The sequence below is a fragment of the Cydia amplana genome, chromosome 8 (assembly GCF_948474715.1).
Source record: "Cydia amplana chromosome 8, ilCydAmpl1.1, whole genome shotgun sequence".
Lineage (NCBI taxonomy): Eukaryota > Metazoa > Arthropoda > Insecta > Lepidoptera > Tortricidae > Cydia > Cydia amplana.
Window position 1 is genome coordinate 905,126 of NC_086076.1, and position 23,505 is coordinate 928,630.

A 23,505-nucleotide genomic window follows, 5' to 3' on the forward strand; every position below is an offset into this window, starting at 1 on the left:
CCCATAACAGGTACTTCTGTTCCGCTGCGCATGCGCGTTGGTGAACAGAATCCGAAGCTGCGATCGTGCTCTCTTTTTCTCTCTATTCACATACCACTGCAGAGGAAATGGAACGGAACGAATGAACTCCAGTTGCTTGGAATATAATAGACTCTTGACCTGCTGGTTTTCTTCATATTAGCTCGGTAGCCGTTGAAATAAGAGGCAAAAGTTAATATTGAGACATTATAAGCAAAATTGTTAATAACTAAGAAGAAACGAATTCCATTGTAACTTCTATTGTATGCTTGCATTTTATATTTGTAAGGTCAATGTAGCTAATTCCGTCCACGAGCGTATATTTCTTTGATTTTCAATCATAGGAAATAAGTTTTTGGCAAAAATTTAATTTTTGGTACAAGCTTTTATCGCTGACTATACTTTTCTTACGACAGACAACTAATACTCATCGAGACAATTCTAAAAACCCCTAACACAATTAGGTTGCGTTGTTTCATCACAGAGTTCCTATGGCCACCTCCTGTCTCCATCATCAGATCAGTTCGACAGTACCATATTATTGTATTGTCATCAGAACTACATACAGCTGCCAATTTTCATGACGCTACGATCCTTGGAAGATGGTTAAATTAGTTACCTTAGATTCCATTACATAGTTACATACAGGTCGACCTAATAAAAGCTTGTTAAAAACATCTGCTTTTGATTGCTGAAACTAAAAGCAATCGCTGCTTTGTCGACGAAATTATCAATTTTGTTTGTTGTTACGCTGGTGGACGGAATAGTCCCTAGGGCGGAATTAGCCACATTGACCATATAGGTATTGTAATTTCGTATTTATTTTTACGTATAGTCAGCAGCAGAAGTAGCTAAGCGGGTGAGGGTTATAATGATTTGTTTCCTAAAGTACTAAATTATTCTCAGATAATTATGAAACCCTCGCCCGCTTACAGACTTCAGCCGGACTAGCACATGATTGGCGCGACAGTATCTCGCGGCGAGAAAGACTACCCGTCCCTCTTTTATTAACGTAGTTAGAAAAATACGGGTAGTCTATCTCGCCGCGAGATACTGTCGCACCAATCATGTGCTAGGCCTACTGTACTTACTGTAACAATTGCATAAGAGCTTTTTGTATTAATACGTATCTTTTTTAAACTCAATAAGCAGCAGTCATCTCCCGACTTATCGGTGATATATTCGTTATTGTTATATATTCTTAATATTGTTACTTGTTTTGTCATCTATATGCAATTACCATGTTTAAGCAAATAAATATTTCTATTTCTATTTACAAAGTTGCACAAATGCACATTGACTTACACAAACAATCAATCTTTCAATGTGTCACTGTAGCCGCTTATTTAGCAATATATCACATATTATAATAACATATTGTCACATAAGATCAATAACCATATTTTCATACTTAACAATGCAATAAGTCTTAAACTGTCACTATAACCTTTTCGAAACGACAGGTGTCAAAAATTGTCCCAATTTGTGTATGTTAAAAGTTACACAACTGATTTTGTTGGATTCGCACATCCGATGCATAAATGTTTCTAGTCTTAACTGGAGCGTAGAGAGTGGTCTAGATTAAGTTACACACAGTGATTTATAGATGGATGGAGTCTGAGTAGTGAGTGTTATAATAATAGGTATATAGTCTGGTAAAGCAGAAAAAAATCCGAAATTTAATATGTGTAGGAATGGGAGATTTTTACAAATTTGCCGTCTGTTAGTACTGACAAAATCGGTCAATCCTTACATTACGGCGAATAATATGAACAAAAAAAACACAAAATAAGATCAAAGTGCCACGAAATGGCCTCATCTCAGCATGTTGCTGGTGGCTTCTAGCGCTGGTCTTCCGACGAAACCATCAAGTGAGAAGAGTCTCGGAGGGTAACAGACAAGAAGAAATAGACATAAAATAACATGCAGTGAACAAATAGTTAAATAAGAAAAAGTTACACAGAAATAAGATAAAACAAGCATCGTTCTCACAACACAACATTTATTATAAACTACCGATAATAAAATAACTGCTAATACTGTGACTAACCTTTTTTTTTTTAAGAGGGGAAATGCTTTACGCATACCACCCGACGCGGGGACGGGCCGGGATGGTTATGTGGGACTCCCTGTTGTAGGCTAATGAAACCTAACCTAACACTTCTGACCGTCGCAAAAAACTCGGCTTTAGGTTTTACTTATTTTATCAAAACAGCATAAAGTTTATCATATGACTCTTATGAGGATTGAAGTTGCCTCGATATATAAATGAAGAGCAAACCTAAGAGCCGGTTTTCACTTGAACATTACGTAACACAACTGGATCGTTACGGTACGGTAACACACATAACATAACGAAAGTGAACAATTACTGTAGGACGGAGGGTCAAAGGTGGAGCCATAGCGTTAGGTAACAGTAAGGAAACGTGGAAATCGATGGGAAAACACTGAGAAATAGGTTTACGATAGAATTCTTGCACAAGAATGCTTACTATAGAAATGTTAAGGATGACTCATGTTAGACCGGGCCTTGTCCGGGCCGGAGCTTCCGGCGCTTAGTTTTCTATGGAAATCGTCACGTGATCACCTGTCATTGTCATAGAAAAGTAAGCGCCGAAAGCTCGGGCCCGGTCTAACGTCTAACGTGAGTCATCCTTGGATCTGTTTGAAATCAAACCTTCTGGGAATAAACTGTTTGCGATCATTTATACTGTACGCTGTTGAAATCAACAAATCAAATCAGATATATAACTAACTAACTAATGTAAAAATCATTATCAAATTAAATTATGACGGTCCACTACTTATTAGGTAACTATGAATACCTAAGACATAAAAAAAATTGTTAAGTAGATTTTTTTATTTATCTACAGGGATAACGATGAAGTCAACAATTAGATGAAATTATATCATCAAACTCGCATCTACTTGTTTTGACTTTAATTATATCTATATTTTAAATCAACCTCTAAATACTATAGTGAGAATAACCATTTAAACAGCAAATTAACAATTATCATTAAGGCATGATTTTAATTTCGCACTGCGTTTACTTTGCATTAGCTATAATTGTTTTTGTTAATAGATCAATTGAGATAAGTACCGATAGACAGACGGATTGATGAGGCTTCTGTGAACAATTGATTGACTATATCTGTAAATTGATCTGTGTAGGAAGGTTGGGCGTCGACATATCGAGGCACGTACATGCCCTGACCCATGCTATGAGGTCTTTGCTTATATTGCTTAATATTATGTGTTCAAAATTTATTTACTAATCTCTGCTGATACTCACAAACAAAGAAATAAAAAGGTTATGTTCCTGAAAGATACAGGGACCTTATTTTGATATTAGTTTTACCGATATCCTATTTAACCGTCCATATTCGTCATATTTGACGACTGGTCTGGCCTAGTGGGTAATGACCCTGCCTGTGAAGCCGCGGTCCTAGGTTCGAATCCCGAAAGGGCATTTATTTGTGTGATGAGCACAGGTATTGTTTCTGAGTCTTGGGTGTTTTCTATGTATTTATGTATTTGTATATTATTATCTTTGTCTGAGTACCCACAACAACAGCCTTCTTGAGCTTACTGTGGGACAGCCAATCTGTGTAATGTCCTATAATATTTATAATATATTTAGGTATTTATATCTACTGAAAAGCCATATCAGAAAGTAATTTATTAGTAAAATCTTATACAGCCTCTCCTCTTTTTCATACTAGGTACCTTGGCATATTACTGAAGCCAGGACCTGCTTGGCTATCTAAGCCCTAAACGTCCGCCCTAATTTTGACGAAAGCGACCGCTATTTACTAGTTAATAAACTAGGTCTAGGTAGGATTAGTCTGCTTTAATTTCGATGTTTTACTTCACAGAATAGCCAGTGACAAGAAAATATTAAATGATATTCCGTTCATAATTTCCAGGGGACTTATCAGATCAGCACTGTAATAATCTGTTTATCAAAAGCTTGTAACTTGTAATACAAGTGGAAGTCGCTTTCTAACAAAAGCTGTCAAAAAGGGACTTCCACTTGTATTACAAGTTAGAAGCTTTTGACAAACAGGGCACAGGAGGAAGCCTGGTCTGGTACTTTATTAGAACATCCGGCTCGAAGGACCACTTTGTTTAAATAAGTTGCTACGTTACTAAACATTTATTCACTTTACGATGAACTAGCGTTACCTAATTTGCGTAACAGCGCCATCTGTTATGAAATTTGGTCATCAAACTAAACATGCACACTATCCATCGTTTCTAAAAATAAAATCTTAAACGAGTAGTTTAGAATCTTAAAATGTGAGCTCTCCATTCAGAGGGCCTACCGCGAACCATACCTCCCTCCCTCCCTACCTCCCTGTCACACTTACGTACGAATTTACAAGTGCGACAGAGAGGCAACACTTCGAACGTGGTTCGCGGTAGGTGCTCTGTAGTTATTCCCAAGCTTCGATCAACACGGGCTTCCGACACGTCGGAAGGGATAGGTCCAAGCGATATCTTGACATACACATCATTCTGCCATTTTTCGCGGGGGGGAACGTGCACACAGTCGCACTTCTCACACACTTACGTACAAAATCCAATCTGTAATGACGACACAAATACATAGAAAATGACACCCTACACCAGGGATCGGATACCGGTATTTTTTGTATGGGAACGGAAACAGTATTTTTTCGTTCTTTGCTAATTACTTCATTTCTAATTGGGCAATCTAATAATACGAAGTCGTAACCTAAAAACACAACTGAGTCCTACATTTAGAGTATAAAATAATTCGAAAAATATGGTTATTTCTTAGTTTTTGCAAAAAACCGGTTCCGATCCCTGCCCTACACAAACAAATCTTGCACACCTCGATGTGTTTTTGTGTACGGACGAGTCACAAGTGTCACAACACGCACACTAACACATTATCGTCAAAGAATTTTATTGTATTCTGAGAGATGGGAAGTCGGATTTGTCGCTCGACCGATCCGCAATTTGTACTGGGCGAGCAAAATCGATAAATCCAGCAATTACATGAGACTAAAATATAATAATTGTGTTTAAATGTAATTAAACCTATGATATGTAAAAAAAAATATTACATGTGAAATGTAACACCTTCTTTTTGTAAATTTGATGTCCCCGACCTCTTTGTACAACAAAAAACCAAGCAATTAGGCATTTTTTCTGCTGCTGTGTTCACTCGCGCGTCTGGTATCGGTCTAGTTAAAAATCCGAGCGCAACTAGTTTTATTACCCGCGCTAGATCAGTTGATCTTGTACCTAGGCAGAGGGGAAATAGTGCGAATGCCGCATCCCTTCCGTGTTGATCGAAGTTCCCAAGACATGTTATCTTAATATAACTTTCAACAGGTAAACCAAGGTAATGATTATAGATTGTAAGCATGCTTATAACAGCCATTTCCTTATCTTGTCTAATCACCTGATTGAGCTGGTCGGCCGATTCTGATTTAATCATTTGTTAAAGTGTTGATTTTGTTATGATTATGATACGACTCGCAGTGTATTTTACGCGCACCGATAAGTGTAAATAAATAACAATTTCTAGCAACAAAACTAGTATCAGGCATAAGATATGTATATGTTACTTGAATGTTCATGCCATGTAATGTAATTAGTGCAATGTATGGATCTTGTTATCCGAAATAAATATATTTAATTATATTGAATAAATATAAATATATTAGAATTCCGGCAACGCACTTACAACTCCTCTGGTGTTGCGGGTGTCCATGGGCGGCGGTAATCGCTTACCATCAGGTGGTCCGTGTGCTCGTTTGCCTCCTATATCATAAAAAAAGAATGTAATTTTAAAATCAGAGAATAATCAAAGTTATGCTCTGATTTTAAATGCGAGCGGCTAGGTTCGTTTGACTCAATGACACGACATATCGTAACAAGATCAAAATGTTAACAAATTGTTCTTTCCGAATCGGTCTCCGTGTTTAAATATAATATTTTACGTAATAACTTGTATACTTATATATGTATATTGGGCGTGGGAGTGTAGAGCCAAGTATTAATTAATTAGTTGCTGATAGAGTTCAGACATATAAGTTGTATTTTTATCAATGATTGCTTAAAGTTTATAAATAATCGTTCAATCAAATAAAGTCTATAGTGGCAAACTACGAGTAAGTACTTATTTAGTTGAACCGGTTAAACTTGTGTACCTACGCTGTTTCCTAGATGTTAAAATGCCAGTTAGATTGGCTAATTCACCCAACCTGCCCAAAGCAACTGTTATTTTTTTACAAGCTTTTATTTAACTTGCAATGTACCTATGTATTATGTAACTATGTTTATACGGGTCAAATCTTGCAAGCTAAATTTGACCCACTTCCCGACTTTCAATGAAGTTGAAAATTTGCATACATATGTAAGTCGGGTGACAATGCAATATTATGGTACCATCGAGCTGATCTGATGATGGAGACAGGAGGTGGCCATAGGAACTCTGTGATAAAACAACGAAACCTAATTGTGTTTGGGGTTTTTAGAATTGTCTCGATGAATATTAGTTGCCTGTAGAAAGAAAAGTACAGTCCGCGATAAAAACTTGTACAGAAATGAATATTTTTGCCAAAAACTTATTAACAGTGAGCTGCAAAAGTGCATACCTACCCATTATTACCCACTTTATGAATGAATTCCATTCAGCTGCAAAAGTGCAGTTATGCATCTCTGTGTACAAAAAGAGATACCTGGGGCCCGTTTCTCAAAAGCTTGTAACTTGTAATATTCCAAACGGATGTCATTTTTTGACAGCTTTTTTTAGAAAAGGACTTCCACTTGTATTACAAGTTACAAGCTTTTGAGAAACGGGTCCCTAGCGCGAGATTTGTTTAAAACTGAACGTCAGCTTTCGTGATCAACCTATTATAAATAGTTGGAAGATTTTGGATTAGTTGAGTGGTTTCGCGGTACGCAAACGTGATTGCACCTACACATTAAATGTCAATTGGAGTTAAAGGTGGTCGAGTGTATCTTAATGTGAATGTGTCGGAGTTAATGCCAATTAATCTCTGTGACATTAACTGTCCTAACCAGGCGACTAATGAAGTTTCTCCCTCGGTTCTCACGGCGAGAGGATGTGAGAGCGACATGGCGACGGGGCAAGATGTCAGCTCTTGCTTCGACGTTTTTTATGGTCATGGACGTTTCAGCACTTAGCCCGAAAACTTAGAGCCAGTGTAGGTAAAAACGTGATCTGGGGGAAGTGCCTCCGCCAAGTCAGTCAAAACCATAGAGAAAAAAATACATAGATTGCTCACTCCATACAGTACCAAAAAGACTATTAGCATCTAGCATCGAGTAGTGGAACTATCAGTACTGCTACTTGACAATAGATGTAGCACCGACCGGAAAGTCTTATGCTGTTGAGATAAGACTTTCCGGTCGGTCCTACATCTATTGTCAAGTAGCAGTACTGATAGTTCCGCTACTCGATGCTAGATGTAGACACTGAAATTAATAGTATAACTGATGTATGGAGTGAGCACTCTTGTCTTACTATATTTCTCTATAGTCAAAATTAAGCCACACTCATATCCATATTTATTAATTAAAAAAAAAAGTAATTCAGGTGTCTACTCTATATTAGACGACAGTTTTATTACGTTATTTATGTACCTACTAGTTGCTTTGATGGCCATGAACATTAACATAACAGGTGTCTTACTAATTGTAACATATTTAGGTAGAAATTAATAAGCCTCTAATTTTAAAACTGAAGGATTTTTAATTACTACAAAAAAGTTTTTTTTTTATGCGTAATCATTATAAAATTTATGATACTCGGATCCATTTATGAATTTAAGATACATTATAATGTAGGTATTTAATAGTATTTTTTGTGACTGCTACATAATGAATGGCATTAAAATACGAGCGGGTTTTCGAAACGAGCTGAAAGCAAGTTTCATAAAAACACCACACGGGTGTTTTATGTTCAGTTACACTAACTTTCTACGTAAAATAAAACATTACAGTGCCTGTAATAGTTATTTGTACAACAAGAGATCAAAGTTTGATATTTCTTCGAGTGCTTATTTTGAGTCCCGTGCAAGCGAAAGATTCTATAGTAGATTCACGAGCGTAGCGAGTGAATCTAATTTAGAATCTTGAGCGTAGTAAGGGACTCAAAAGCGCACGAGATGTAAATAACTTTGATCTCGTGTAGTTCATAAAACTTTTCACCTCAGCAGTGAGAACATTTAGACAACCCGAAAAATATAATCCTTCTCCATCACTTATCTATTCAGTCATGTTTCTTAACATATACTAACAATTAAGTATAATTACCACAATCAAACACAAAAACAAAACGTAGTAAATTTCAGTAAAATAGGTAATATATGAAAACAACGACCATAATTGATTGACATTTGTACCGGCAACTTTTTTTTTGTAAAAAAAAACATTGTAAGATACGGTTCGAGTTGCGTATACTTACTATTTGTATACTATTGTAGAGATTCTTAAAAGTATAAGTATTTATTTTACGTGATATACTGTGTATTTTTTGAGTTCATTATTTTAATCGTACAATAAATTACGTAAAATATAGTGTTTTTATCAGTTTTTATCAAATCTGAAACTTAATTTTCATTAATTACATATTAAGAATTCATACTTGTATGTGTTTTGGAACGATGCGTTCTGACGTTTTTCGGGGGTCTATTATAAACCGTCAATATACCGTTGAATGTCGTTTGAAATTTTTTTTGTCTCTTTCTTTTTGCTAACCACGTGAAAGGGACAGAGATAATAAAATCCAAGTATTTCGAACTTGTATTAGACCCCGCATGTTGAAATGACATTTGAATATTAAGGTCACTTGAATGTCATTTTGTCTCACTCAGTGAGCAAAATGCGATTTTGCGTTTTTAAGTAGCAAAGTACCCTTGTTCGAGCTGCTGAGGTGAAAAATCAATTACTTAATTTGAACAGTTGCAAGTTGCTGTGAAGGACTAAATACTACTCAGTATGCTAAAATAACTCTGTTTTCTTTATTCCGGAACAAAAGAGGAACTAGTACTCAAGAAACTGTGATTAAAATAATAGATCTTAGAAAAACACTTCCCTAATTAATTTACACGATCCTAAGAGCTATTAGAGTTTTACCAATTAACATCTCAAGTAATATTTACACAATTAGACAATTAAAGTTCCTCTAAGAACCGCGGAAGACACGCAGCCGGATACCGACTTCCTCGGCGTTTATTGTTTTACTTAAATAAGAAGTTAAGTAATTAATTATACTCTGACAAGCGAGCTTTATCAGTAGAAAAATACGGCAAAAAAAAGCAGGCGCGGTGGATTGATCTCCCATACAAATTTTCGCGCCTTTTTTCTACCTACTAAGTTTTTTTACATATCGCCTGATGATTAGTAATGGCCGTCACCCATGGACAAATGGACACCTTCAAGATCTTATCTTTGAGATTTCTTGAAGTTTTCAAGGTCGCATTCAAATCAAATCAAATCAAAAATCATTTATTTCGAACAAAAGTCCATTAATGTGTAACATACTAATACGTATTGGTCCTCGTATCATACCTTACTTATTCTCGGGCGATAAGTATTCTTCACATGCCAATAAAACAGAAGAGATAAACTGCCGTATTCGAACTTCAAGATATTCACAAGAGACGACACGTACTAGATCAATTCTAGATACGTTATAAGTAGTTTAGATTTCAACTAGTTCTCTTTTGCTGCGCAATTCGGGAAACCAATGTCACTTTTACGTTAGATAGACTTAGATATCTATTAGATGTGAATTGGATCTCTAAGTCATATCTTGTGGAAATCGTTCAAAAGTATCTCCAGAATCGCGCAAATGTCAAATTTGACAGGTTAGATCTTAAACATATCGTTATCTATCTTGGCGATGTCTAAAAGATATCTAACAGATGTCTATTTCAAAATCTGAATCGGGCCCAACGATCCCAGCAACCTGCGGCTTTACTATGGTAGGATTTTTATCACTTTTCACTATGCCTGTCACTTTGCACTTACATACTTATTAGAACGTGACAGGCGATAAAAATGCGACCATGCTACAACCGCTGGTATTATTTACAAACTTTACAGCATCCATCTGACCAGGTCAAGCTCTGACCCCGGTAACACGTAATACCGATGACACAGCTATACCGGTTCTGGGGTGTCAAGTCGACTGATACTTTCACTGGCTTTCTCGCAAGGACGACCGCTTTCTAACCTTTTGTCTTGCATTCCTTGACGCTGATCCCGTCTGTGTATGTATAACGTGTTTCGATATTTAAATTATGAATGTGGGGCATGTGTGGGCGACTTTTGATTTTTTTGATACGTCGACGTTGTTAAACAAGATAAACTTTAAACTCCTTTATTTCCAAAACATGTTATTTAAGTATCTAATCTACAGAAATATGGTAAGCAATACAAACAATACATTATCACTACATAGTATAAAACAAAGTCGCTCCCCGCTGTCTGTCTGTCTGTCTGTCTGTCTGTCTGTATGCTTAGATCTTTAAAACTACGCAACGGAATTTGATGCGGTTTTTTTAAATAGATAGAGTGATTCAAGAGGGAGGTTTATATATAATTTGTTAACCCGTGCGAAGCCGGGGCGGATCGCTAGTAATTATTATAAATGATACGTTAAGTAAGAGGGGGCGGAAAACCAGGAAATTAGACGGAAACAAATACTAGAGGAGATATAGCCTTTGGGGTCAAAATAATTCCCATAAAGACGGGGTTTGATGTTTTTAGTTCTTTGTGTGTATCTTTATGACATACTAAAAATATATCAAAATATATACATGCAAAACGCATTTATTGACATTTGAAATTAGAAAAATCAAAAAAATATTAAAATTCGTGTGGGGTATCAAATTACAGGAAATTGCACGCTTAAAAAGGTTATGAGGTTGATTTTATAAAATAATAAAAATAAAAAACCAAGTGGTGGCTGAATCTCTGAAAAAAAAATACAATGTAAAAAAACTTACCCCCTTTAATGCCTCATTAAATATTGATCGTAGCGAAAAAGTGTACAAAACCTTTTTTGTAGACAATTTTATGTTCAATATTTATGTATAATATTTTTTTGCAATGGGCCACCTTTGACGAGTTATTTACGAAAAACTAATAAAAAGTGACCTGTGAACTGATTGTGATTAACTTTCTTCGTTTAATATCGTTTTAAATATTGATCCTAGAGAAAAGTGTTTAATATATTTTACGTAGAAAATTTTATGTAAATTATTTATCCATAAAAACCTATATTGCTATGGGGCACCGTTTACGAGTTATTTACGAAAAACTAAAAAGGGACTTTAAAAATTATTGTAATTAAATTACCCCTCTGCTTTGTTTTTTTTTTTTTTTAATATTGATCTTAGCGAAAAGTGTTATATATATTTCTTGTAGGAAATTTTATGTTTCTTATTTATGTATAAGATTTTTTTGCTATGAGTCATACTTTTCAAATTATTAACGAAAAGATAAAAACAAAGGAACCTTAGAATTTATAATTATTAACTTTCCCTCTTTATTATCTTTTTAAGTATTAATCCCTGCAAAAAGTGTACTGAATCTTTTTTGTAGAGAATTTTGTGTAGATTATTAACATTAAACAACATTTTTTTATATTGGCCACCGTTTACGAGTTATTTATGAAAAACCAAAAAAAAGGGACCTAAGAAGTGATTAAAGTGAATTAAATTTCCCACGTTAATATCTCTTTGAATATTGATCCTAGCTAAACATTGTACTGAATCTTTCTTGTAGGCAATTTTATGCAAATTACTTATGTATGAGAATTTTTTTTGCTATGCGAGTATGCGCCACCGTTAAAAAGTTATTTTCGAAAAACTAAAAAAACGCAATTAAAATTATGATTTTGAACACTGCACAAGCTTTAATTTTTTCTTCCACCATATTGTTATTCAACGTCATTACCTTTTTCACTATTTAATTTCCTGTAATTTGATACCACACACGATATATAAGTAACATTTTTATTTAATTTTCGAAGTTAACATTTTTGGTGGTCAAAAAAACGCGTTTTGCATACATATATTTTGATATATTTTTAGTATGTCAAAAAGATACAAACAAAGAACTAAAAAAATCAAACCCCGTCTTTGTGGGAATTATTTTGACCCTCACATACAAATTTTCATACAACTTCTCTAGTTCCTCTACTAAAAAGCTAACCGCCGCGCGAAACTTGCGACGGGAGATATGGCCATCTAGCGGGTTTTAGCGTTTTGTCTTAATTACTCAGAAAATATACTACTGTATCCGTACCATGAGTCACTGACTCTTAAGTTTATCGTTATCCCTGTCTATTATATAGGTACAGGTAAATACTTATATATGTACCTAGTCAGGTAAGTATTGTTTGACTGACTCGATGTATTTTAATTCTAAATCTATTTCTGCATTAGCCTTTTAACGGCCTAGATAGAAAAAAAAATACTCAATTCAAGCCTCATCGCCTCCTTAAGTCCTGAAAATTCTTCATAAGCTTAAAATACACTAAGATGACCCTATAACAATAGGGTGGTCATTTTTGACCTATAATAATGTAATGTAATTGTGTGAGTTAATTATGGTTTTGTCGTTAACCGTATTTAAAAGACACTTTACTTATATTTACAGTACATAAGATATGGCACTAATTTACCTCCCTAGTGCGGTAACTAGCGCTACTTATACGTGCGTATGTCGACAATTTAAAGGGCCATAGGTATCATAATTATGTACTGTAAAACGTTGTACAATACTCGTGCGAAAAGGAAATCCGCAACTCGTGTCGATGACCCTTCGGTCGTGTTTTAATTTATCGCGGCTCGTTGTGAGTTTCCTACTTCTCGCACTTGTACAGTAATGAACTATTATAGTTTATAGTATAGCTAGCTATACTGTGTAGTCATTACGTCATTAACCTCTGCAAATCGCACAATCTACTTATGGTTTTCACCGTAAACCGCATTAAGCCGCCAAATGATGCATAAGTCATGGCTTTCTCATTATCTTGCAAATTATCTCAAACTGTACTGATTTATATATATTGCGTGACTCTAGCAGCAACTAAATAACCGCTCCTTTTACCCGACATTGCTTTTCAAATATAACCCTTTTGCTGTCTGAATAAGGTTTATTTTCCAAATAAATTGGACATAGTTTTCCGAGGTTTTAATAGTTAACGATGTCAGTCTCCATGTTTAGAGTTATGAAGATGGTAATTCGATGATTTCAAAGTGATTATATAAGAAGTATATCTATTGTATCTTATATCAGATCTCATTTTTACGGTACTTGAAGATTGCTATTATTACGTGATGGGATTTTGAAATGTTCATTGAACTTAATGTAGTTATCATTGCGATTTTGACAGCTGATTCAATTTGTAGATTGGCAATGGCATAAAATCGTTTATGATTGAGCACATTTGTATAGTCAGCATGCAAAGGAGCGGATGGGACTATGCGTGAATAGTATATATGTCTTTATATGAAGAACAATTAAACTGTGATAGGTGCTTTTCGAACTAGTGATATATATCTAGGTACAGTTCGCGTTGAAATTTCAGAGTGGCATATACTTTTGGCGCGCTGATACAATATAACCCTCATTTTATTCTATCACATATTTAAATAAAGTCATTCATAATATGCATGTTGTCTTGTTATAAAAACATTTTTTTTATTAATTCGGTACTAAATTATAATGTTTACTTCAGGGAAATTGTTCCGTGTATTGTATCATATAACCTAGTATTTAAACTTACCTAACTCGCCGACACAGGTCATTTGCTTCACTCACTGAAGCCAATCACAGAAAAGAAAATGAATGAAGAATGGATACATACTGTTGCATCAAGACTGGTAATGTAAATAATGATTATGTCATGTTTTGTAAGGCGGTGCAATCGGTGAATATGATGTATTATCATAATAAGACGAGTATAAGGCGTTACTATTTGGATGAAATTAGAGTAGGTACGTTGCTGTTGGGAAATGATGATATATTATATTTTTGAGAGCAAACTAATATCTGGCTCTGTAAACTTTAGAGCTCGCAAGCAGAGCTTAAAACTGAATAATTGTATGGCTCCCCCTTTAACAATATCCAAATACTTAATCTAAAAATAATTCATATAATTACCGTACTCGTTACAACATTTCAAGAGAATCGGTTCACAAATGCGACCTGTAGAAAACAGTGCTTTGACTGGTCTCCTCTACAAGTCGCATTATCACAGCACAGGGGCCCGTTTCTCAAAAGCTTGTTACTTATAATACAAGCGGATGTCACTTTTTGACTGCTTTTGTTAGAAAGGGACTTCCACTTGTATTACAGTTACAAGCTTTTGACAAACGGCCCACAGGTCGTGGTTTCGCATTTGTCTCCACATCCGAGAGCATTTTTGCTCAATCTGAAACGGAGACGCTTCGCTCGCCCCTCACTCTGGCTCGTTCAGTGAAGGTATGAGTTAATTATACCTAGTACATAAATCTAACTCTAACGACAAGGTAAATGACTAACGGCCCAATTCGGATTTTGTAATAGACATCTGTTAGATATCTTTTAGACATCGCCAAGATACGATAACGATATGTTTAAGATCTAACCTGTCAAATTTGACATTTCCGCGATTCTGGAGATACTGTTGAACGATTTCAACAAGATATTACTTAGAGATCTAATTCACATCTAATAGATATCTAACCCGATCTATCGTAAAAGTGACATTGGTTGCCCGAATTGCGCTGCAAAAGAGAACTAGTTGAAATCTAAACTATAACGTATCTAGAATGGATCTAGTACGTGTCGTCTCTTGTGAATATCTTGAAGTTCGAATACGGCAGTAAGTAAACGTTTTACTGAAAGAATAAATAATAATTTACTAAAGAATAAATGTTAAAATTATGTGTTCTATTGCAGTTATAAATACTTTGGTCTCTAAACGCAGCTATATCGTGTGTTTCAAGGAAGTAAAGAGATAATTTAATGTGCATATATGTATTTACTCTAATAACATAATAATTCAGTTTATTTAATGACATTTATACTTTATAATAGTTACTTAAGTGTCAATTAAATATATTGAAAAAAAAAACTTTCCGTAAAACTGTATTAAAGTACAGTCGATGCGATGTCAAAGGTATGTTTACATTCTTCGCCTTATTCCAAAGAAGTAAGGTGCAAAAGTGTTGACATATCTTTGAAGTGTGTACATTAAATTTACTTCCTCATTAAGCTATCGGTTTTATGTGACACTTGCAATTAAAAGCGAACAATTCAGTTGTAACCGCTAGAAGTGGTTAAGCCCGTATAAAGGCGTGCTTGGTCGGAAAATATTCATGAAGGTGCTAGCTAAGGTCGACGCCTTTCGGAGCACTTGATCGGTGCTATGTGCAGGTCGAACCTTAATTACATACTTATTACTCTACATTGTAATTCGTCCCCAAAACAAGTAGATATCAGTACCCCTAGTGTAAATTTCATTCGATAGCGTGACGTGACGTACGCGTTTTCGTTAAGGTAAGAGTCATTATGTATGGGATTTTGAGTTTCCAAAACGTCCCGTTGCCGCGCTGTTCAAAATCCCATACAAAAATAGATATAATGCAAACGCACGTCACGCTATCAAATAAAATTAATTAAATGAATTAATTATTGCATTAATAAAATAATAAATTTTCGCGGTAGCCCACATATCAGACATCCTTCAGTATCCTGATTTCTCAGGTACCTACATAAAAGATAATTCTTGTTTTTCTACTTTAGTATGACTAAGACTTATCCAACTTATTATACGTACACACATATACTTGCTCGTGCACAAGATAATATATGTAAATCAATTAAAAACTAGAGCACGCCACTCCTCACGCTGCGGCCATATGTGGCCTCGATATGTCCTTTCCCTGCACCGCGGGCCCTATATTATCATTTATTAGATTGTACATGACAGATTTCTGCAGGACAACATAGTTGGTAAGGTTGAGAGAGGTTATCAATTTATCTCACACACTTGTATCCGTTTTGAGTTACGTATATATGGACAATATTTAGTGTAGGTATGCAATGAATATGAGCACGAACATAGATAATAGTCTAGTCTCCGCCTGCAACTTTGTTGGTATTTAGGGTTCCGTATTTATTTAGAAGTAATTGAACACTTTAAACGGGTTCGTACCTGGTGCAAAGGTTGGCCATATAGCTATCCAAATCCAAAGTGGCAATACTGGCAACGCAGCCAGTGTGATGGACACCTTTGCACCCGGTACAGCTCGCGGAGGTCTTTTTGATTAGTTTATTTGTAGGTTATTAATTAATTGTTTTTATTCAAATTAAGCAAGGGTTAATTTAGATATTTTAAGTTATTTTTCTTAAGGACCTAACGAAATTTGCTGAATAAATTATATTTATAGATTAGATTAGATTTATTTATTTCACAACATATGATTACAGTACAAATTACATTAATGTCAATTTATAAGAATCTATATTGTGATCGTCAGAAATACATTTAAATAATAGCAAGATAATCTAAATAAATTCATAATATGAAAAAAATTCAACTGAGCAGGATCGTCAAAAAATAACAATAATAAACGAAACAATGTCAAAAATAGGAATGCGAAATATTAAATATGTTTGCATTAATATATTATATTTGTACCCCCTGAATTTTAATAAATCCTTTCTTAGCAGCTCTACAGCTATTCATATTTAAAATAATGCAATAACTAAAACTAGAATGGCCTGTAAACCATTGAAAATGGGTTTGTATTTAACATATTATGCATCTGCATCTGTGCATGCATGCATATGTGCATATTATGCATCTGTTTCCTATATGATACTGATATGACACTGACAGATCAGTATCAAATCAGTGTCATATTGGAATGAGATCTAATTACCTACTAAAACTCGAATTGGCCTATTAGTATCTTTATTTTCAGCAGTTAGCCTCCTTATAAATTAATTTATTACTATAAACAAGCAGTATACAATAAACAATAAAATGCCTTAAAATAAAAATTACAAACTAAAAGTATGACGAGAAATATGATTGATTTCTCTTTCGCATGTATATTTTCATTGCGCTCTTACAAGGTTTAATTATACCACAAATATGCTTGTCTTGACACCACTGACCTACACCATATTCATACCTAACAAGTAATGAACATGGCTAAATGACTACACAATACCGAAAGCTAACATGCTGATACGATCTTAATGCGCATTGCATTGCGCTTGCGTCCATTCTATCTTCTATCACTGTCGGCGTATTCTTATTTTTATTTTGCACTTAAGAGGCAACAGGAGTGGTAAAGATCAGGGATGTTGCGGATGCCGATTTTTTGACATCCGCGGATGCGGATGCGGATGCAGATTTTTAAAGCCCTTGCTACACGGTCGCCGACAAGCCTTCTAACCGTCTGTCCTTGGTCTGACCTTGGTCAGTTTTGGTCAAATTTTGTTGGAAACAACTGTCTACACGGTCCGTCCAGACCAAGGCCACGCGGTCTGAGGGGCTTGTCGGCGACCGTGTAGCAAGGGCTTAAAGGCTCACATCCGCTGATGCGGATGCGGATGCGGATGTCAGGATAGGTACATAAAAAACGTCAAATATTTTATTTTTGAAATTTATATTTCAAAAAACCGGCCAAGTGCGAGTCGGACTCGCGTTCCAAGGGTTCCTTACATTAAGTCCCAGTCTCGCTTGACTGCTAATTTCTAATAGGTTTTTTTGGCTAATGACTAAATTACCTAGCAGTCTAGCACTTACGCCGATGCTAAGACGTTCCTGTACCGACCTGTTCCACATCCGCATCAATTTTATGCGGATGTGGATGCAGATGCGGATGTTGAAAATAATGCGGAAGTTCCGCGGTTGCGGATGCGGATGCGGATATTCGCAACATCCCTGGTAAAGATACAAACGTACTCGACTGTTTCCTCCGTGGGTTTTGAAGCTAGAGCAATGATTTTTTCAACACAGATTAATATTGTCAATATCTGTGTCGGACTGTTTTGTTTTTTTGATATTTTTGTTTTTTAAAGCGCTAGAGCCCTTCAAAAATGGCCAAAATGGCCTAATTGACTATGCCGCAATGAGAGGCGTGGTATTCAAAACTGATATCAATTAGCCAAAAAAGCAAAACGGTCCGACACAGATAATTTCATAATCATTTATATTTCCAAATTTGGTTACGATTGGTTAAGTTTTCGAGGAGGAAACAGTCGAGTACGAAACCTCGATTTTTGAGATTTTTTATGCAGGATTTTTCGCCTTGTCCTTATCGCACTACTTTTAGGAGCCGCTTCCGTTAGCGAGACGGGTATATTTACCTAAAATATTTAAATCTCAGCTCCTGTTTCGTCTTAAGTGTTTTGAGTCGTACGTTCAAGTGAACCAACGTAACAATGAGAGCGTAACTTCGAGATCCATAAAGGTGTATCCAATCTAGCGAATTAGCGGCGAGTGTGGGTCAAAAACGTTACGTCGTGCCGCTTCAAAATTAGCTTCAGATTCTCTTAAATCTACGATGTCTACAGGAAAGACGCGAACGAGTCAGAGCACCTTGTAGAAAAAGGTTACTTTTGTGCACAATACAATAAAAGTTAAAAACTCTGGTACATCCCGTTTTTCTTATTTGAGTCTCAAGTACAGAAAAAGTGCATTGACAAACGCCTTAACGAAAAGAAAAAACGCGTTATCAGAATGACCTTCGATCAACACGGGCTTCCGACACGTCGGAAGGGATAGGCCCAAGCGATATCTTGACATTCAAATCATTCTGCCATTTTTCGCGGGGGGGAACGTGCACACAGTCGCACTTCTCACACACTTACATACAAAATCCAATCTGTAATGACGACACAAATACATAGAAAATGGCCCACGTCAAAGACAAATCTTGCAAACCTCGATCTCTTTTTGTGTACGGACGAGTCACAAGTGTGACAACACGCACACTAACACATTTACGTCGAAGAATTTTATTGTATTCTGAGAGATGAGAAGTCGGATTTGTCGCTCGACCGATCCGCAATTTGTACTGGGCGAGCAAAATCGATAAATCCAGCAATTACATGAGACTAAAATATAATAATTGTGTTTAAATGTAATTAAACGTATGACATGTAAAAAAAAAATTACATGTGAAATGTAACACCTTCTTTTTGTAAATTTGATGTCCCCGACCTCTTTTTACAACAAAAAACCGAGCAATTAGGCATTTCTTCTGCTGCTGTGTTCACTCGCGCGTCTGGACTCGGTCTAGTTTAAAATCCGAGCGCAACTAGTTTTATTACCCGCGCTAGATCAGTTGATCTTGTACCTAGGCAGAGGGGAAATAGTGCGAATGCCGCATCCCTTCCGTGTTGATCGAAGAGAATGACAGATGCTACGAAAAGTCACGTGACTATTTCCATAGAGTATTTAAGTTTCGATAGGCGTTTCCTATCAACGTTTGTCATCTTGGCTAGGCTCCCTGCGGTTGTAGCACGGTCGCGATTTTATCACCTGTCACCATGCCTGTCACGCTCTAACAAGTATGTAAGTGCGAAAGTGACAAGCATAGTGACAGGCGATAAAAATATACTACCATGCTACCGCCTCTGATCATTCAATTCACCTACATTTAGTTAAGTAATTAGCAAGTGGAATAACAACAAGTAAACATTCAATAAATTGACCGATAATCTGATACGAACAAAGGACGTTATCGTATGGTATGTATAGTAATTAACAAGCGATCTCTATCGGAATGGCTATTAATGTTAACCTGCACTTTGGTGCTACAGATAATTGATGACGAAGGTATGCAATAAACAGTTGCTGTAACGAATGTGTTATGAAATAAATACTCATATATATTAGAGCAGCGGTCGGCAACCTTTTAGCAACCAAGGGCCACATAGTAGTTAACGTAGTTGACGCGGGTCGCACTTTGTTAATATTTATGACTTTATCAGACATTGTCGTTTGTCAATATTACATACAAAATAGCCAGGGAGGCTCGCGGGCCGCAAGTGACAGGTTCACGGGCCGCAGGTTGCCAACCGCTGTATTAGAGGATTGTAGAGACACTCTTTACCATAGAGAAATATAAGTAAAGAAAGAGTGGTTATCTTACCAAAACGCGAGTTATTTCGTGGTCGACATCTAGCGCTAACTGACAGACAGACCGACGGACAGAGCGTTTAATCCTTAGGTACTCCCATTTATCTGAGAGAATAGATGCTTTGTGTTTGACTTAATAAGTGACAGCCGATAAACAGCATTACCTTTTGTTTACACTCTGAAAGGAAGAGCGATGAAGTTCGTGCGGCGGTAACATAAACGGAAACGTTTGGCTGACCGTTGGCCATTGGCCGGCTGTATGGGCTAATCGTCTGCTAATCGGTCGGTCACTGTCATGTTGACCCCTTAGCTTCTTTGGTGACGCATTTTGATCATGTTTTGATCGTCTGTTAACTGTACTCCGAGCACTGTTTTCATAATTATATCACTACATAGTATAGAACAAATTCACTTCCCGCTGTCTGATGCGTTTTTTTTAATAGAGTGATTCAAGACGAAGGTTTATGTATAATTTGTTAACCCGTGCGAAGCCGGGGTGGGTCGCTCGCTAGTACTAACATAAGAAAAATAAAAAGTTTAGTACCGTTACACCCTGGAATATTTTTTATAGTATTATAATTATTATACCAATATAATTTGTATTTCGCGGAAATGTGTTTATTTTAACATATTTAAAACTAACATGTAAAGGTAGGTACCTACTTATTGGCATCGCGGAATATCGCTCGCAGACGTAATCTGCATGTTAAAAATTGATTTATTGACATTGAATTCGGCCTCCTCGCCTTTAGCACTATTCATGAAAATTCACACATCACATTAAACCAAGGTAACTCTGCGGTTACCACAACCACGATATTGTGTTCGTAAAGAGAACCTTACATCGTTGGCAGACAGTTTAGTTTCGCAAAGCTTTTATCCTATATTGTCGTTTAATACCAAGCCATCGATGGATAGTTTTAAATTTTATAATGGAACTATGCAGAGAAATAAATTTTCAAGTCTTTACATCGGTATGATAAGGTTCAATTTACTTTGACTTATATGTACCTATACCAATAGGCATGTTGATTTGTTTTTGGACTGCATTTATGTTTGTAACGTTATGTAAGACAAGTAACATTGCTGTAATGTTTAGCTCAGTGACAATAATCTTGACATTTTCATGACTGTTCTTATTGGGTTTTGAGGTGTCAATGACAAGGTTTTAAATAGGAACAACAATATCTATTGTAGATGAATACATATTTTACTTTATTATGAGAAATATGTACCTAAGTACATATAACATTGTTATGTAGACAACTTACATAGTAACATGCAGAAATGTATATAAGGTCAATGTGGCTAATTCCGTCGTAGGGACTATTCTTTATATATAGGTAGGTAATAAAAACCATCTCTGAATTATTACATAGATTATATAAAAACCATCTCAATTGTTTATTTTTGGAAATCAAGGGGAGACCCTTTAACTAGCAGCGGGACGCTATAACGGGCTAAAAAAAACAAGTCACGTTAAGTTTAAAATATGACCAACACTAAGTAATAAAGGGTTAACCCAATTACCGCCTTACGCGCCTCACATTTCGACACTAACCCATCAACCTCATCCATTGCGTAATACCCATCGCCATACATACCGACACCTCTCGATCAGCATTCATTGTACGACGTCTAACACAATGGATCGCCAACCGCATGATTAACTAGGTACGTCTAATTGGTTGACATCGATTATAATTTGGTCGTTCGAAACAAAAGAACGTCTAGCTTAAATCTTCGAATCGCTTGATTATAGACTTTATTGTATACGTGTTACGATTTCGAATGCGATAGATTTCTTACTGGTCGTAGTGATCTGAACTAGGTATAGGTACCTACAGTCGCCCTCAGATATATCGGAGCGGCTAAGTTGCTCACAAATATCTGAAATCTGTTTATAACTATGATTATGATTATTGAGAATATTGAGAGAGAACGGAGAGCGTTATGTGTAAGGGCGAATATGCTGGCCCGAAGGTTTGCTAGATGTTCAAAAGCGGTAAAAATAACTCTGTTTAAGGCATTTTGTTTATCCTTTTACACAGGTAGCCTTTGGGTCAGCTATACCCAAAAATCGTATAATGCTCTGCGAGTGATGTACAACAACGCCTTAGAGTGCTGGTTGGGCTGCCTAGGTTCTGTAGCGCTTCAGCCATGTTTGCGGAGGCTCGAACTGATGCCTTTGCAGCAATCATACGCAAGAAAGCGGCCTCATTACTGCGTGGAACCAGGGATAGCACAAACAGCATTCTAAGGATGATTGCTGATCACGTTTGTTGTCCCATAGTGATTAGTTTAATTAAATTAATTAAGTCTAATATAACTTTTAAGTATTAATATAGTTTTTAAGCCTTATAATATGTAATACTAACACAATGGGATCACTGTTATCTTAAAGTAAATAAATATACAATACAATACAATTATTGGTTTCCATGCTCGACATGATGATGCCCAATAGATGACACCCTGTCACCTTTGTGTCTATTAAAATGATGTAAGTTTAAAGATGGCAGCGACGGCAGGGTGCTGGGACAGTGACGATCATTAGGACATCTACCTTAAATACCTAATTACCTAATTTGGTCGTTAACCCTTTGAGCGCCAAAGACGTCAACTGATGCGTGCGATTACAGCCCAATATCAACCTTCGTGCATTCCGATAAGGTTCACGGTGGCGCGCCGCCGCCGCACACGACGGATGGTGTGGCATTCAAACGGTTAAGTTTTTTTTGTGGCAAGCCAACTTAGGCCCTCTTGTACCATTCCATTAACTCGGGGTTAACCGCTTAAACCTAGAGTTACCATGGTTACCAGTTCTTCAACTTTCTAGTTCTTCAACTGTAAACTTGTTTTCTTAGTTAATTAGTCATACATGTTTCATTATAGAAATTGTAATTCATGTGTAATTTTTTGAAACGATGTGTCCCGCCGAGTTTGTTGCCGGTCCCATATTGGGATACCCTCCTCCAATTGAGGGGGGATTTAAATCTTCTCGGGGCAGAGGTAGCTTTATTTGACGTTCATAAGCGCATTATAATATGCCTACTTGAATAAACTATCTTTTATCTTTATATAAACAAGCCTGATATCAGTTACATAGTATGTAACTCAATCTGCGCGCGGTGAAAGCATAGATGCAGTCCCTGAGATAACTCCACGGTGGGGAAATTTCATAATGCCTATGGAATATATAATGCAGATTTTATTCGTAAAAGGAAATATACACTTTACACGTCGTTGCAAATTTAACTCGCCTGCGAGGAAACTTTCTCAGGACTGATGGAATCAGAAACACGGAACTGCGCCCCAGA

The 23,505-nt window shown here is 36.2% G+C and overlaps 1 protein-coding gene across 2 annotated transcripts in view; it reads left to right on the forward strand.

The window, feature by feature from the left end:
• Positions 1–23,505, forward strand: part of LOC134649955 (uncharacterized) — a 183,932-nt gene that overhangs the window by 74,687 nt on the left and 85,740 nt on the right. The window lies entirely within an intron of this gene.